Here is a 12,850-nt window from a genome sequence, read left to right as displayed (position 1 = left end):
AGTTCAATTCATATGCGAAACAATGAAACAACAAAAGTCAAAGAACTTCAAGAGAAACCAATAACTAATTTTGGAGAAAATGAAAGGAATGATAAACCAATGCTTGGGGCAACAAGCAAGAGAAACCAAAGGTGAACATTGTCACATAAACTCAAGGGCTCAAAAAAAAGATGTTGAGTCTTAATTCTGTGTATCAATCTGAACTTATAATGCACCAAGTTTCTTTAAAAATAACATTTATTTGATGGTTAAACCTTTCATTCTTGCCAAGAAATATTTAAGTGAGGTTAGTATAATCGCAAGTACAAGTTCCATGTTGTAGAATTGGACTTTTTCTGTAATAAAAACGAAAAATGGCTCATAGAATTTTACATTTTAATTTACACATTTGATAGGTTGTATGAAAGGTGAACTATAGGATTCCAAATTCTGTCTTAGGGATATGATTTTTTTATTCAAATTGTAGTTTAGTTTGGTGGTAATTTTCCCCCTTCAATTGTGAAATACAATAAGTTTTGTAATATTTTCCACCCATTTGATGGTTTCAACTAAAGATGGCAAATGACTTCAAGTCCAATGGCCTGTCCATGTTCCAAGGGATTTTGTGCAGGATAGACTCTAACAGATTGGGGATTAATTGGGCCTTAAATGGGATTATCTCAAACAACTAATGGGAATATTTGAGCAATAAATGGGTACCCATTGGGACAAAGTTTCTTTCGGTTTTTTGTTTTTTTCGACTTTTTCGGCTCAAATGGACTTAGACCCTTTTTTACGGGCTTCAAATCCTCTGTCCCCAAAATAGTCTATGTCCCCTTTGCCCCTTATTTGTATAGCTGCCATGTGTCCCTAGTTTTTTGTTAACCCAAACTCAAATAAAACGATAATAATCGATTTACAAGTTTTGTTAATCCAAACTCAAATAATCCGATAACTCAAAACTTTTTTTTTATTTTCTTTTTAACAAAAAAGAGTCTTGTTGATCATAAACATAAAAATCAACTACAACTCTTCTTTATTTTTTATCCCAAGTCATCTTTTTCTTAAACCCTACCCCATATGTGTGTTTATATCAACTTATTTAGCTCTTTCTAATTTTTTTACATCTCATAATTATGTAAGTGCGATGATTTAAAATTAATTACTTAATAGTTTTGAGTTATCTGTAAAATCAGCCTTTGAGTAAACCTGTCAATCAACTATTATCGGTTTGTTTGAGTTTGGGTTAACAAAACTTGTAAACCGATTATTATCGATTTATGTGATTTTGGGTTAACAAAAGGCTAGGGACACGTGGCAGCTGTACAAATAAAGGACAGAGGGGACATAGAATCGACTATTATCGGTTTGTTTGAGTTTGGGTTAACAAAACTTATAAACCGATTATTATCGATTTATTTGAGTTTAGGTTAACAAAAGACTAGGGACACGTGGCAGCTATACAAAGAAGGGGCATAGGGGACAGAGACTATTTGGGAACAGAGAATTTGAAGCCCATTGAGCTAAGCACAGTGGTTAACATTGTCTTCATGTTTGGGTTGCGCAAAATCAGATGATTGCTTGTAATTGGACCCACCCTCAAAAGAAAAGAAGGTTTGCTTGTGTTTTAGTTCTCGACGTCCTTTATTCTTTTTCTTTTTTTACTCTTAAAGATTTGATGACTTGATATAGAAAAAAAAGTCAACAATAATTTGTCTACCAATAAATATAAAAATTACAGAAACTCAACTTTTCAAGTGAAATGAGGGTGCTAGAATGGCACAGATTGGAATTATACTTAATTAAAGATGCATTTGATAAAATTGAAATCTAAATTCTGAATTCTGAATCCGTTAAGTTACTAAATTGTTAAGTAGTAAATTTGATACATTTGAGTTTATATCACATTAAGTGATAAATGAACAGCTTATCATTTATATTTTGAACCAAATTTGGCCTAAAAAATTCAGTGTTATTTAATTAATTCAGATGTTCTATTTTTTATTATTAAACAGGTCTGAACATGTTAAAATTTGAATCCATTAAATTTAAGCGTTGAATTAGGTTATCAAATAAGGTCTAAGTGAAAGATTGAAAAAGTTAGCAACTTTTATGAGGGGAAAACCCAAGTACTGAAGGCGTGGTCTTAAGTTCTGGGTTCTTACGTTGCATGGATACGCCTTTTGTGGGGCAGCAATACTAAGCCTGCCGTTAAATGGCTTTTCTTATAGCTCGCTTACGACTTTGGAGGAGGCATATGCCTTTCTTTCAACTGGGCACTTATAAAATTGAGGTAACTTAAAATGATTGAGAGCTAATAATAATTTTCTCTCCGAAGTTTGAGAGAAGAACCATAAGTCAAATATAAGTGGCACACAAAGATTTAATAATGCCAATTCCTTAAACTTTACCCTCTATTCCACATTCTATGCCAATTTATGTTCCACCCTCTATTTTTTTTTTCCAACGACCTGTGAACATGATACAATGGTTAATTCACAAAACACAAAGTGTTGCATGTTAAATTACACGACAAAACAGTGAGATAAAGATGCCAATTTATAGACGCTAGACCAGTGGCGAAGTTAGGAATTACAATTAGGGGGGCGAGTCTCTGTTATTTGGACCAAGTCCAAATAACTTTCAAACATTATTGTTTGGGTCCTTGAGAGGGGGCAAAGTGAAATTTTTTATCAATATTTTGGGGAGGGGGGGCAAAACAATATAATAAAAATTTTCTTACTTAGAAATTTTTTTTATAACAATTGGAGGGGGGGCAAAGTGAAAATTTTTATCAATATTTTGGGGGGGGCAAAACAATATAATAAAAAATTTTTTACGTAGAATTTTTTTTTTAACAATTGGAGTGGGGGCGGTTGCCCCCCCTGGCCCCCCCTTCCCTCCACCCCTGCGCTAGACTCTTTATCCTACTTTCTGTGCTAATTTCTGTTTCATTCTCTATTCTTTTTCCCCGTGACATGTGAATATACTACACGGTTCATTCACAAAGTGTTGTACGTAAAATTACATGATAAAATAATTAGATAAACATTGTAATAGAAAGTGAGATGGTGAATCTAGCGCCCAAACTACTCTCTAAGTAGTAAAGGGAAAAATTATGGATACAAATAAATAAAACGTCATCATATATTTTGTCTTATATTACCAAACAAGACAAAGAGGTCATGCACTAAAAATTGGTTCCTTTTTCTTTTTCCCTCTAATTAATTTTTGGGTATAATTAACGGGTGCCCCATTAAGAGGTGCCTCAAGTGTTAATTTTGGCAAAAATGTAATTAATTTGGTAAAGTGTCCCATTAATAGGTACAATAAATGTGAATTTGTATTCACATATTAAATTAGATATAACGTTAGTCTAACAAGAGTATCATGGGATACCCGTTAAAAAAACCCGTAACTATTTATGAATAAATCTTATATATTATGACAATGTATATTATGACAGTGTATACACTATCACCGTTAATTTTTGAATTCAAATTTTGCATAATTCTCATTTATCCAAAACCAACACTATACAGACTATCTGTGTATAAAAGATTAATCTATTATTTATAAGTTAAATCTTATATACACTGACAGTGTATGAAATTATAACGGTTGGATGTACGATACATATGCAAATTTTGAATTTCAAATTTACATTCGAATTATGTATCATACATCTAATGATGAAAGTGTATATACTATCAGTATATAAAATATAAATCCTTATTTATATCTGTACATTTCTCTGCTCGACTCTCAAACTAGCCTTAACCTTAGCTTTCAACTTTCGAGTTCCGTCAAACAGCAGGAACCCTTTTGCTTAAAGGAGCGTACTAAGTTCGCTGGCCTAGCTGCAAAAAACTTGGGAGTCACAATCCACAAGTATGATAAAACTTGGGCTTGTAAGGTTTTGACCACTTGCTAGATTTCAGAACCTTTTATGAATGTGTGAAATAATAAAACAAATAGGTCGGCCCCAAGGGCCCAAAGAGAGTTTTGTGGTAGGAGGACTATCTACCCACCATGAGATGCCATTTTGCGTTGAGTGCCAAATCTTCCCCCACTCGCATTTCCCACTTATACAGCTTTGGAGGTTCTCTTGAATAATTAAGGATGAAAGTTTTTTTTTTCAGAGGAAAGATTAAGGAAGAAAAGTTAACTTAAAAATTGTTTTTGTTAATTTATTTAAACTATGTCTATATTGCATATAAAGGGAGAGTGAGGGTTTGATACAAACTTTTTGGTTTCACTTAGAGGTGGCAATATGGATAAATGGTTCATAATTGGTTTTGACTTAATGGATGATGGATGAAATTTATCCAATCCATTTAGATCCATTTAATGGATGGATCTAAATGGATGGATCTAAATGGATTATATAAAAATCAATTATCCATTTATAATCCATTTATATATTTTGGTTACTTTTTTTTTTTTGTATTACCAAGTAACTATACCCATTCCTGATCCTACCAAGTAAGAATTTCATGAGAATACTAAAGTATTTCCATGTAACTGTCATCTTATATGATCCCAGACAAAGAGAACAATCAAATGAACAATATTGCTGGTTGAACGAAGTAATGTACAAGACTTGTGCAACAAGAGCCATTGTCCTTGAAGATTTCCATGCAAGCTCTAGCTTGAACAGCATCCAATCTCTTCCAAGAAGATCCCTCATCTTTGATATTGATTGTCTCTCCTTTAGGAGGAACAGACTACTTATGTTCTTCTTAAGCTGTCTTGAAAAACTACTCACTTTCAACTTCCAATATAACATTAATGTCTTCCAATTAATATGTATTTCTTATTATTTTATTTTTCAACTTATTTAATAAATCATATTTTTTATTAGCAACTATCTATTATGGTTATGGATTATACTAAATAATTATTTGTTTATACATTTTATTTCGGTGAATTTTCTACATATTTACTATTATAACATAAAACTAAATCTCGTGAAAATGATTTAAAAAATTATCAAAAAAATTTGGCACAAATTTCTTTTATTAGTTATACACACATTCTTGTGTGTGTCTTGAACACTAGTGTAGATAAACATTGTGAAAGATTATTAGATTAGAAATGATTGGTCATATTTTCAGTCTTCTTGTGTCTCTACCTTACAATATAAAAAAATTAATTGCACCAACAATTTAATAATTAAAGTTTGTGTTTGCCTAATCATTTCCTTTAGTGAAAACTCCATGGTTCTATGAAAATCCACATCCTCAAATGAATTGGAATTTAAATTTCTAGGCACCGAATTTAAGAAAACAATTCCAAACAAGGGTATAGGATTTTAGAATCTTCATCTTCAATCACTAATTTTATCGATGCCCTATCTCACTTTTATTTTGCTATTATAGTATGTCAAGAAATGCATCAATTGTTTATTATGAAATTGATTGTCTGATAATTAATTCTAAGTAATGACAACCAGAAAAACATTTAAAACCAACTTTTTCATTTTTCCTTCCCCCCTCCCCTTCTCCCCAAAAAAATCCCCCAAAACCGTGTACTTTTTGTTTAACTTTTTTATTGTTCCTCTTTTTACTATCTCCAATTTAAATTAGAGAACAAGATTGTAATGAGTGATTTAAGAAGGAAAACAAAACAATCTTAACATATATGGCATGGATCATTATAGATCCTAGATAGTTCCTTATATAATGAGAACTATTTAAGCAGTACTTCTCAGTTCCCAAATTATTGTTGCTGCACCATGTCGAATAAATTATAAAGTAGCAAGAGTACGAAATACTTGAAGTCGAAAAAATGTCTCGAAAATTAGAGGATTAAAGGTATAATCCAACCCTAACTTGTTTTATGTGTCTAACACTAAGATAATTTGTTATATACTAGGAAATAAGGATACATAATACTTAGTCCACTAAGTTGTTGAAATCCCGCTGGAGGCCTGCCTTGAATAGGATATTATGACTAATAGCAACTTCAATTAGAAATCTGAAAACTTTAATCCCCAAAATCAAGCTCAGTCTAAGAATTACAACCACCGCCATACCAATAAATGACTAAAAGTCCAAAAGTTAAGATTTCATGGAATTATGACCAAGTTAATTAAATCTTCATTTTGACAAAATTCAAAACGAAAAGATGAAACAAAAGCAAAATTACGAGCATAGAAGATTTACACCGCACCAAATTATGGTTTTATATCTGTATAGTTTTGATACTACATTAATTCTTGTTTTAGCATGCATAATGTTGATACATATAATCTCCCTTAATATCTACAATGATTGCAGATTACGTCTTTCTTTTGACATAGATGTTGGCTGCAACGACGGAGTCTAACACCATGTCCAAAACCCTAAATTACACATAAAAAAAAAAAAAAAAAAGACAACAACAAAGATTTTATCAGTACAACAAATTATATCACTTTAAGACTTTGCTGATTAATGATTATATCAAGTTTTACTTTCACAAGCTAAGAAGTAGAAAAGTATAGGCTACAATTAATTAGTCATCTTCACATGCAAGAGACTTCCAAGGTTTCTTAAGAAACTATGAAAAATGACGTTAGTACCAAACCCCATGTGAAGATGCAGAAGGAGAAAATCAGTTTTACGCGGCAAATGCCAACATATTCTAACAACCCTCAAATTATGGAACTTCATACGTTGTATGATTTCAAAGTTGTTGCCTGAGTTTTATAATCCCTCACATGCAAGAAATGGCCCTGCCACCGCCTGTGCCCGTTGGGCGGCGGCCAATTGTATACGTGTTGTTTTGTTCTTGGAATTGAATTGATTTCTTCAAGGTCTTCTAGATGGGAAACTAATACAAATTAAGCACCGCCTTGATTTTTTTTGGGGAGAGAAAATCATTGTTTTATTCGAAATTTCCTAGGACAGTTGTTTTGATTAAAGATCTTGGATGCCCTAAGCTCGAGCTATCCAATATTTGTCACTGATTTTTTTCATTTTTTTTTTATTTCTCCTAGCAAACACTTGCGCTTTTTGTTGTAACTACAACAAAATTAAGATATGGAAGTTAATAGGTGAGGACAAGGCGTGCCGTGAAATTTTTTTTGTCCGTTTGACATTTATAGGTACTACATAATACAAGATTTTTAACTAACTAGAGTCTCTTTCTTTCTTCTTTTTTTTTTTCGATTCAAAGTGGATTCTAACCTTCGTAAAAGGGAGAGCTTGAGATTAAACCTCATGGTTATTAAGCTAATGTCCATGTCTACTGTCTTCAAGACAATGGCCTTGTCCTCATTTGCTTTAAATTTGCAAAAAAATCTAATTATGGAGAGTAATTATAAAAAATATTAAGAATAAATAAAATATACTCTTTGACTGATTGTGAATTTTAACTTTTTGATCATTAAAAATATCTATAATCTGAATACAGAAACAAATGAGAAAGTAACGAAAACTAATTATCTAAAATCAAAATTTATAATCAGATAAAATAATCTGCCGATAACAAGCCCAATGAACCATCGTCTTTCTTCACGTATTATTTTATGGCCTGTACTTTTTAGAAGAAATGAAGGTCTTCTAACAAACTTACTTAAAAAGGGAAGGATGTAGATGTTCAAAACCAAAGGGCTCATTTGAAATCCAATTTCCAAATTAATATGTTGAGAAAATTTAATTTGGGCGTTTGGATTTTACTATTATTAGTATTATTGTTATTTTGAAAAGGTATATGAATCTTCAAAATTTTGGCGTTTCCAATAGGGTTCCTTAAAAATTGAATAAGTTGATCCACGTCTCTACACCAAAAAAAATTTCAAAATTTAAGGACCAAACAAACTATTTTTTTTCTCTTGACTAACTTTATGAAGAACTAAACCTATTTTGGACAATTAACTCCAGAACCTACACGAATTCAAATTCTTCCTTTCAGCACATTATATCCAATTGCTTATATACGGTGATCGAATGTAGCTCGTGTTGATCAAGCTGCTCAAATGCCAAAAACAAAAAAAAAAACAAAAAAAAAAAACTACTACGAAAAAAAAAAGGGATGAATACTCTTGAAAGTGAGAATCCTTTGGTGGAGTAGAGTGGCCAACTCCATCAACCAAAACTTTGGAGAAAAAATCGATTGCATCATAAAGCAACATTCCTACCGAAGCCTGGCTGCTTGTGAGATTCTCAACTTAATCTTTGTTTGTTTTTGTAGTGTTTAAGCTGAACTAAATTCGTACTGGCTTATAACCGAAATCTAGTTCATATTCCTCTACCAAATATGCAGTTAAGATGCCATTGATCAACTGCCAGATGCATGGACATAATTTTTATTTTCGGGTACCTTTTGCTCTTTTTACATTAGGGACTAAGGTTTTCAAGTAGGCAAAATTGATATCTGGTTTCATTCAAGTTTCTTACCAATATCGAACCATTTAGTCCTTATACTATTGAAATTAAGTTACTTTTTGAAGATAACAAAAGTTGCTAAATATGCAAGTCATAGATGACAATAAAATCTTATGTTTTTTTCTTACAAAAAATTAAGATACAAGACAATACATTAGAAGTTAAAGAAAAGAAGAAAATAGATTAGAATGAACAAAAAATAATGAAGTACTCAATGTGTCATAATTGAGAGTTGAAATATGAAAACTGTAAACTGGGATCTTTCCTGTATATAAATAAACCTAATCACATTTCTCTCTTCATACATTTGGTTGACCAGCCAGTAATCATAAAGATGATAACAAAAGCAACTAATTGACCATGAGTTAAATATTCATTTCCATCTTTGCACAACTGTTTTGCTATACAAAACCATATTATATAGTTTGATGGTTGTGGTCTTCCATTGCATCAGCAAATACATGCATAATCTCTCTTTTTCTCCTGCTCAATACTCGGCTAAATAACCGGAAAACTCATGTGCTTCTTCTTTCTTGATCTCTTTATATATCATCCAAGAGTTCTTGCCTCCCTCCCTCTCCTTCAGTTTCTTTCAAAAATCGAATAACAGTTCTGCTTTGTCCAACTCTATTACAACATGGGAAATTGCATCACTAGCAAAGCAATTCTAGCTGAAGAAGATCAGAAAACTGAGCAACCAAGAGAAGCAAAGAAAGTGGACAAGACTTCAGCAGGCGGATCAGCCAATGTCCAGTCAGTGAAAACAGTTGAAAATAGGACGAAAAAGACTGTAAGATTCAGGCTTGGCGAAGAAGATGCTAACAATGCAGGAGGAGATAGTAAAGAAACAAAAAGTGGGGTGGTGAGGATTAGGCTTGTTTTGACACAGAATGAGTTGAGTCAGATTTTGAATGGGGAATTGAAGCATTCGTGTGCTGAACAGTTGCTGAATATGGTCAAATCAAGAAGTACAAGAGTTTCTCCAGATGGATCAATTGATGCTGACAGGAATGAGAATTGGCTGCCAGCCTTGGAAAGCATTCCTGAAGATCAGTAATGCATACTGCTCATCATCAACATTGGCAGAAACACTATATTTCTCTCATCTGATTCTGTCATTATTGTACAAAAGTTAGCATATACCACTTCAACAGAGTAGCTAGTCTGATAATCACTTCCTAGTACATGTTTTAAGTTGTTAGTACTATGAAGGCTAGTTGCTCTTCCTCTTCCTTCTTTTGAATGTTCTGGATGAGAATTTTGGAGCTTACTTTTATATAAAAGTATGAATTTTAACTATCAGTAGTTTTGTTCAAACAGAAATTAATATTTTGTTCTATTTGATCTTTTATTCTAAGGAGTATTGTTCTTTAATTTGATATTAAGAATGGGAACTGTTTAGCTAGTTTATGATGGACCAACCATGTTGAGAGTTAATTCTTTGAATTTTCATTTTCAGAGAAGCACTCACCATACTAATTGTTCGGTATCTAAAAGACAATTGCTAATTTTAGTCTATCTATAAAGGGCTTATAAATTTTTGCAAGTCGAAAAGTCTTTTATCATTTAGTCCAGGACTTATTGATGTCAACTGAAAAAAGACAAGATCTACCATTCAAAGCTGCAGAAATCTAGACTTGAATTTCTTCAACACCTTAAATTGATCTCATCAAGGGGAAATTAATTCTTCTAACCATTTGATTCACCAAAAACGTTCAGGAGACCTGATTATTAAGGATAGAAATGTTGAGGCGAAAAAGCCAGTTAGGACCTCCAAAGCTACAAAAGGCACTACAAACAAAACAGAGAGCTAAAATCCAAAAGAGATATACTGATGATTACATGTAGGTCCCATAGACAAGCTAAGTGGGGAATGAATTAGGTTAAACTAAAACTCAATAATTAATAGCAAATTTAACCAATTTTTAACCAGCGAAGTCAACTTAAGTGATCACATTTGAAGATAGCAGAAATCAAGTAAAGATGAAGAAAGTAAAAAAAAAAAAAAAAAAAAAAAAAAAAAAAAAACACAACTAGGGAGATCAATAAGTAACTGAAAAAGAAAGCGATTCAAACAGATTTTATAGTGGTTCAATTTTTTCTTATAAGTCTTCTCCTACTCTTCAAAATCTTGGTCAGGGTTTTACATTTCATACAAGTTAACCTCACATTGATACAATATATTTATCGCACTCTCTTTGATGAATACTAACTTTTACAACCTCACAAATATTACAAATCTAAATATTTGTCACTCAAATCACTCTAGCTAACATATAAAAAATGCAAGCAAAGAGTTATTCATTAAGTGCAACCTTCAAACCTTTTATAGGAGCTTCAAAAACAGTCCAAAATGCCCTCCAATGATCTTGCATTTAATCCAAAAAAATAAAAATTAACCATTTGGGGTTGGGTTAATCATAAGTGAAACTAGTCATCCGAAAAATCCTCTGAAAACTCTGGTGATGAACTGAGTTTTGAAGGTGTTAAACGGCCGAGAGTTAAGCAAGTATCCAAACCAGCGGCCAAAAAGCAAAATTATGCTTGTGTTTTAGGATCTTTCGGACGGTCGATACTTGAATTGGTGGCCGAAAGGTTGGTGAAAACAATTCAAAGATTTCTTGGCTTGCTGGTTACCTTTTTTGGATGGCCGAAGATAATGCAGCTATCCAAATGGTTGGCTGAAAAAACCTTTTCCGGGCGGCAGACACTGAGATTTTCAGTTCAATTTTTCTGATTTTGTAACAACTCTACGCCATCTTCACATAAGTAGCGTCCTATGCATTTTAAGTCACTCTTTGTCAATTGGATCAACTTGAAATGCTTAATAAACCTGCAAAACCTTTTATTAACATAATTAGAACATAAACATTGATTTGTTGTTATCAAAGTGGGAAGATTTACATTATAAAATATAGATAATGGCAAATTGACTGAGGGATTTGAGGTGAGCTTTAAACTGTTTAATATCTTTTTCCCCGGTTCTATCTAGGACCTAATTAGCCCTTTTTGAATTTTTAAGGGTTAATTTTAGACACCTCCCTTGAGATTTCTAATAATTACACCTAGCATCCTTGTAATTTTAAAAATTATACTAACCTCCCTTGTATTTACTGTTTGGAGTAAGAAAATCTTTTTAAAAAAAACACAAATTCCGTATAAAAATCATGAATTACATTTCTTGTTAAAAAGAAAAAAAGTCCCTTACATTCTTCTCTCTACTACCAAAGCCACCAACCAACATTACCATCTTCTTATATTCACGGCTACCACTAAATCTACCTTTATTACAACTACTATAAACTGTCAACCACAAGCTGAAAAAAATATTTTTTTTTAATCCCATTGAAAGTGTTATACTTTTATTTTGAAATGTCCCTAAATATTTGTTATTTTACTAAAGTTAAAAGTTACTTTGATATATTTTTTCAATATTATCCCCACCTTTATTTATATTTCATACTAAATTCAAATTTTAATTTTGAATTTTTGGGATAATTTTGAAAACAAATCCACTAACATCATTATCAATCCACTATTTTTAAAAAGTTGAAATCCTAAAGAGCAAAGATAGGAGGCTATCAGCTTTTTTCATATATATATATATAAGGCTCTCACATCTCTGAGTATATCATGGCATTCACTTTTATATTAACTACTTTCAGTAAAATTCAAAGTGTCCACTAATATAAGTTTTTCCAATTGGCAACTATTTTGGGATGTTATGAAAACTATTCCAATATTTTTTTTCTAATTTTTTTCCTTTTTTTCTCTTTCAAATTATAAGTTTCTTCCATGCAAAATAGCAAGAAAGTGGTGGTCATTTTCAACAATTCAGTATGTTAGGGGAAAAGCAAGATGAAATTATTAAAAACCTCAGGGAGATTTCTAAAATTACCCAATTTTTTAAATCCCATTCACGCATATCATGTGCATTCATATGTAAACCCTCCATACCATGTTTTAGGCCCGGTATTGCTTTCCAGTTATATTTTTAATAATCCAATAGATTCTTATTTAGTATTTATGCACACTTTAAATCACTGAGCCGTGTGGTGATTTTTTATTCTGAATTTACTGCTTGCTTATTTTTTCAAGAGCCAATAACCTTTTTACCACTCTAAAATGAGTTTCATAAATTTCCGTTAGCCTGCTTTTAATATGTGTGTGTGTGTGTGTGTGTGTGTGTGTGTGTGTATTAAAAAGAAGGTCTTGGGCCACCAAATCAACATGGATTATCAATTTTGGAGCACTTCTAGTATACCATGGGTTATCAAACCAGAAAGTGATTATGGATTTTAACAAGCGAAATGAACCAGGGCTTAACAAACGAACTTAGAATGAATGATACTTTATTAAGGGTCCGTTTGTTTCGGGTGAAAATGTTTTCCAGGAAAATATTTTCCTAATTTCCCGTGTTTGGTTACACAAAAGTTACTGAAAACATTTTCCTATGTAAAATATTTTCACTCATCTTATGGAAAACAACTTCCGTTCCA

Source organism: Coffea arabica, chromosome 5e (genome assembly GCF_036785885.1).
Source record: "Coffea arabica cultivar ET-39 chromosome 5e, Coffea Arabica ET-39 HiFi, whole genome shotgun sequence".
Classification (NCBI taxonomy): Eukaryota; Viridiplantae; Streptophyta; class Magnoliopsida; order Gentianales; family Rubiaceae; genus Coffea; species Coffea arabica.
Note: the sequence above shows the minus strand (reverse complement) of the source record.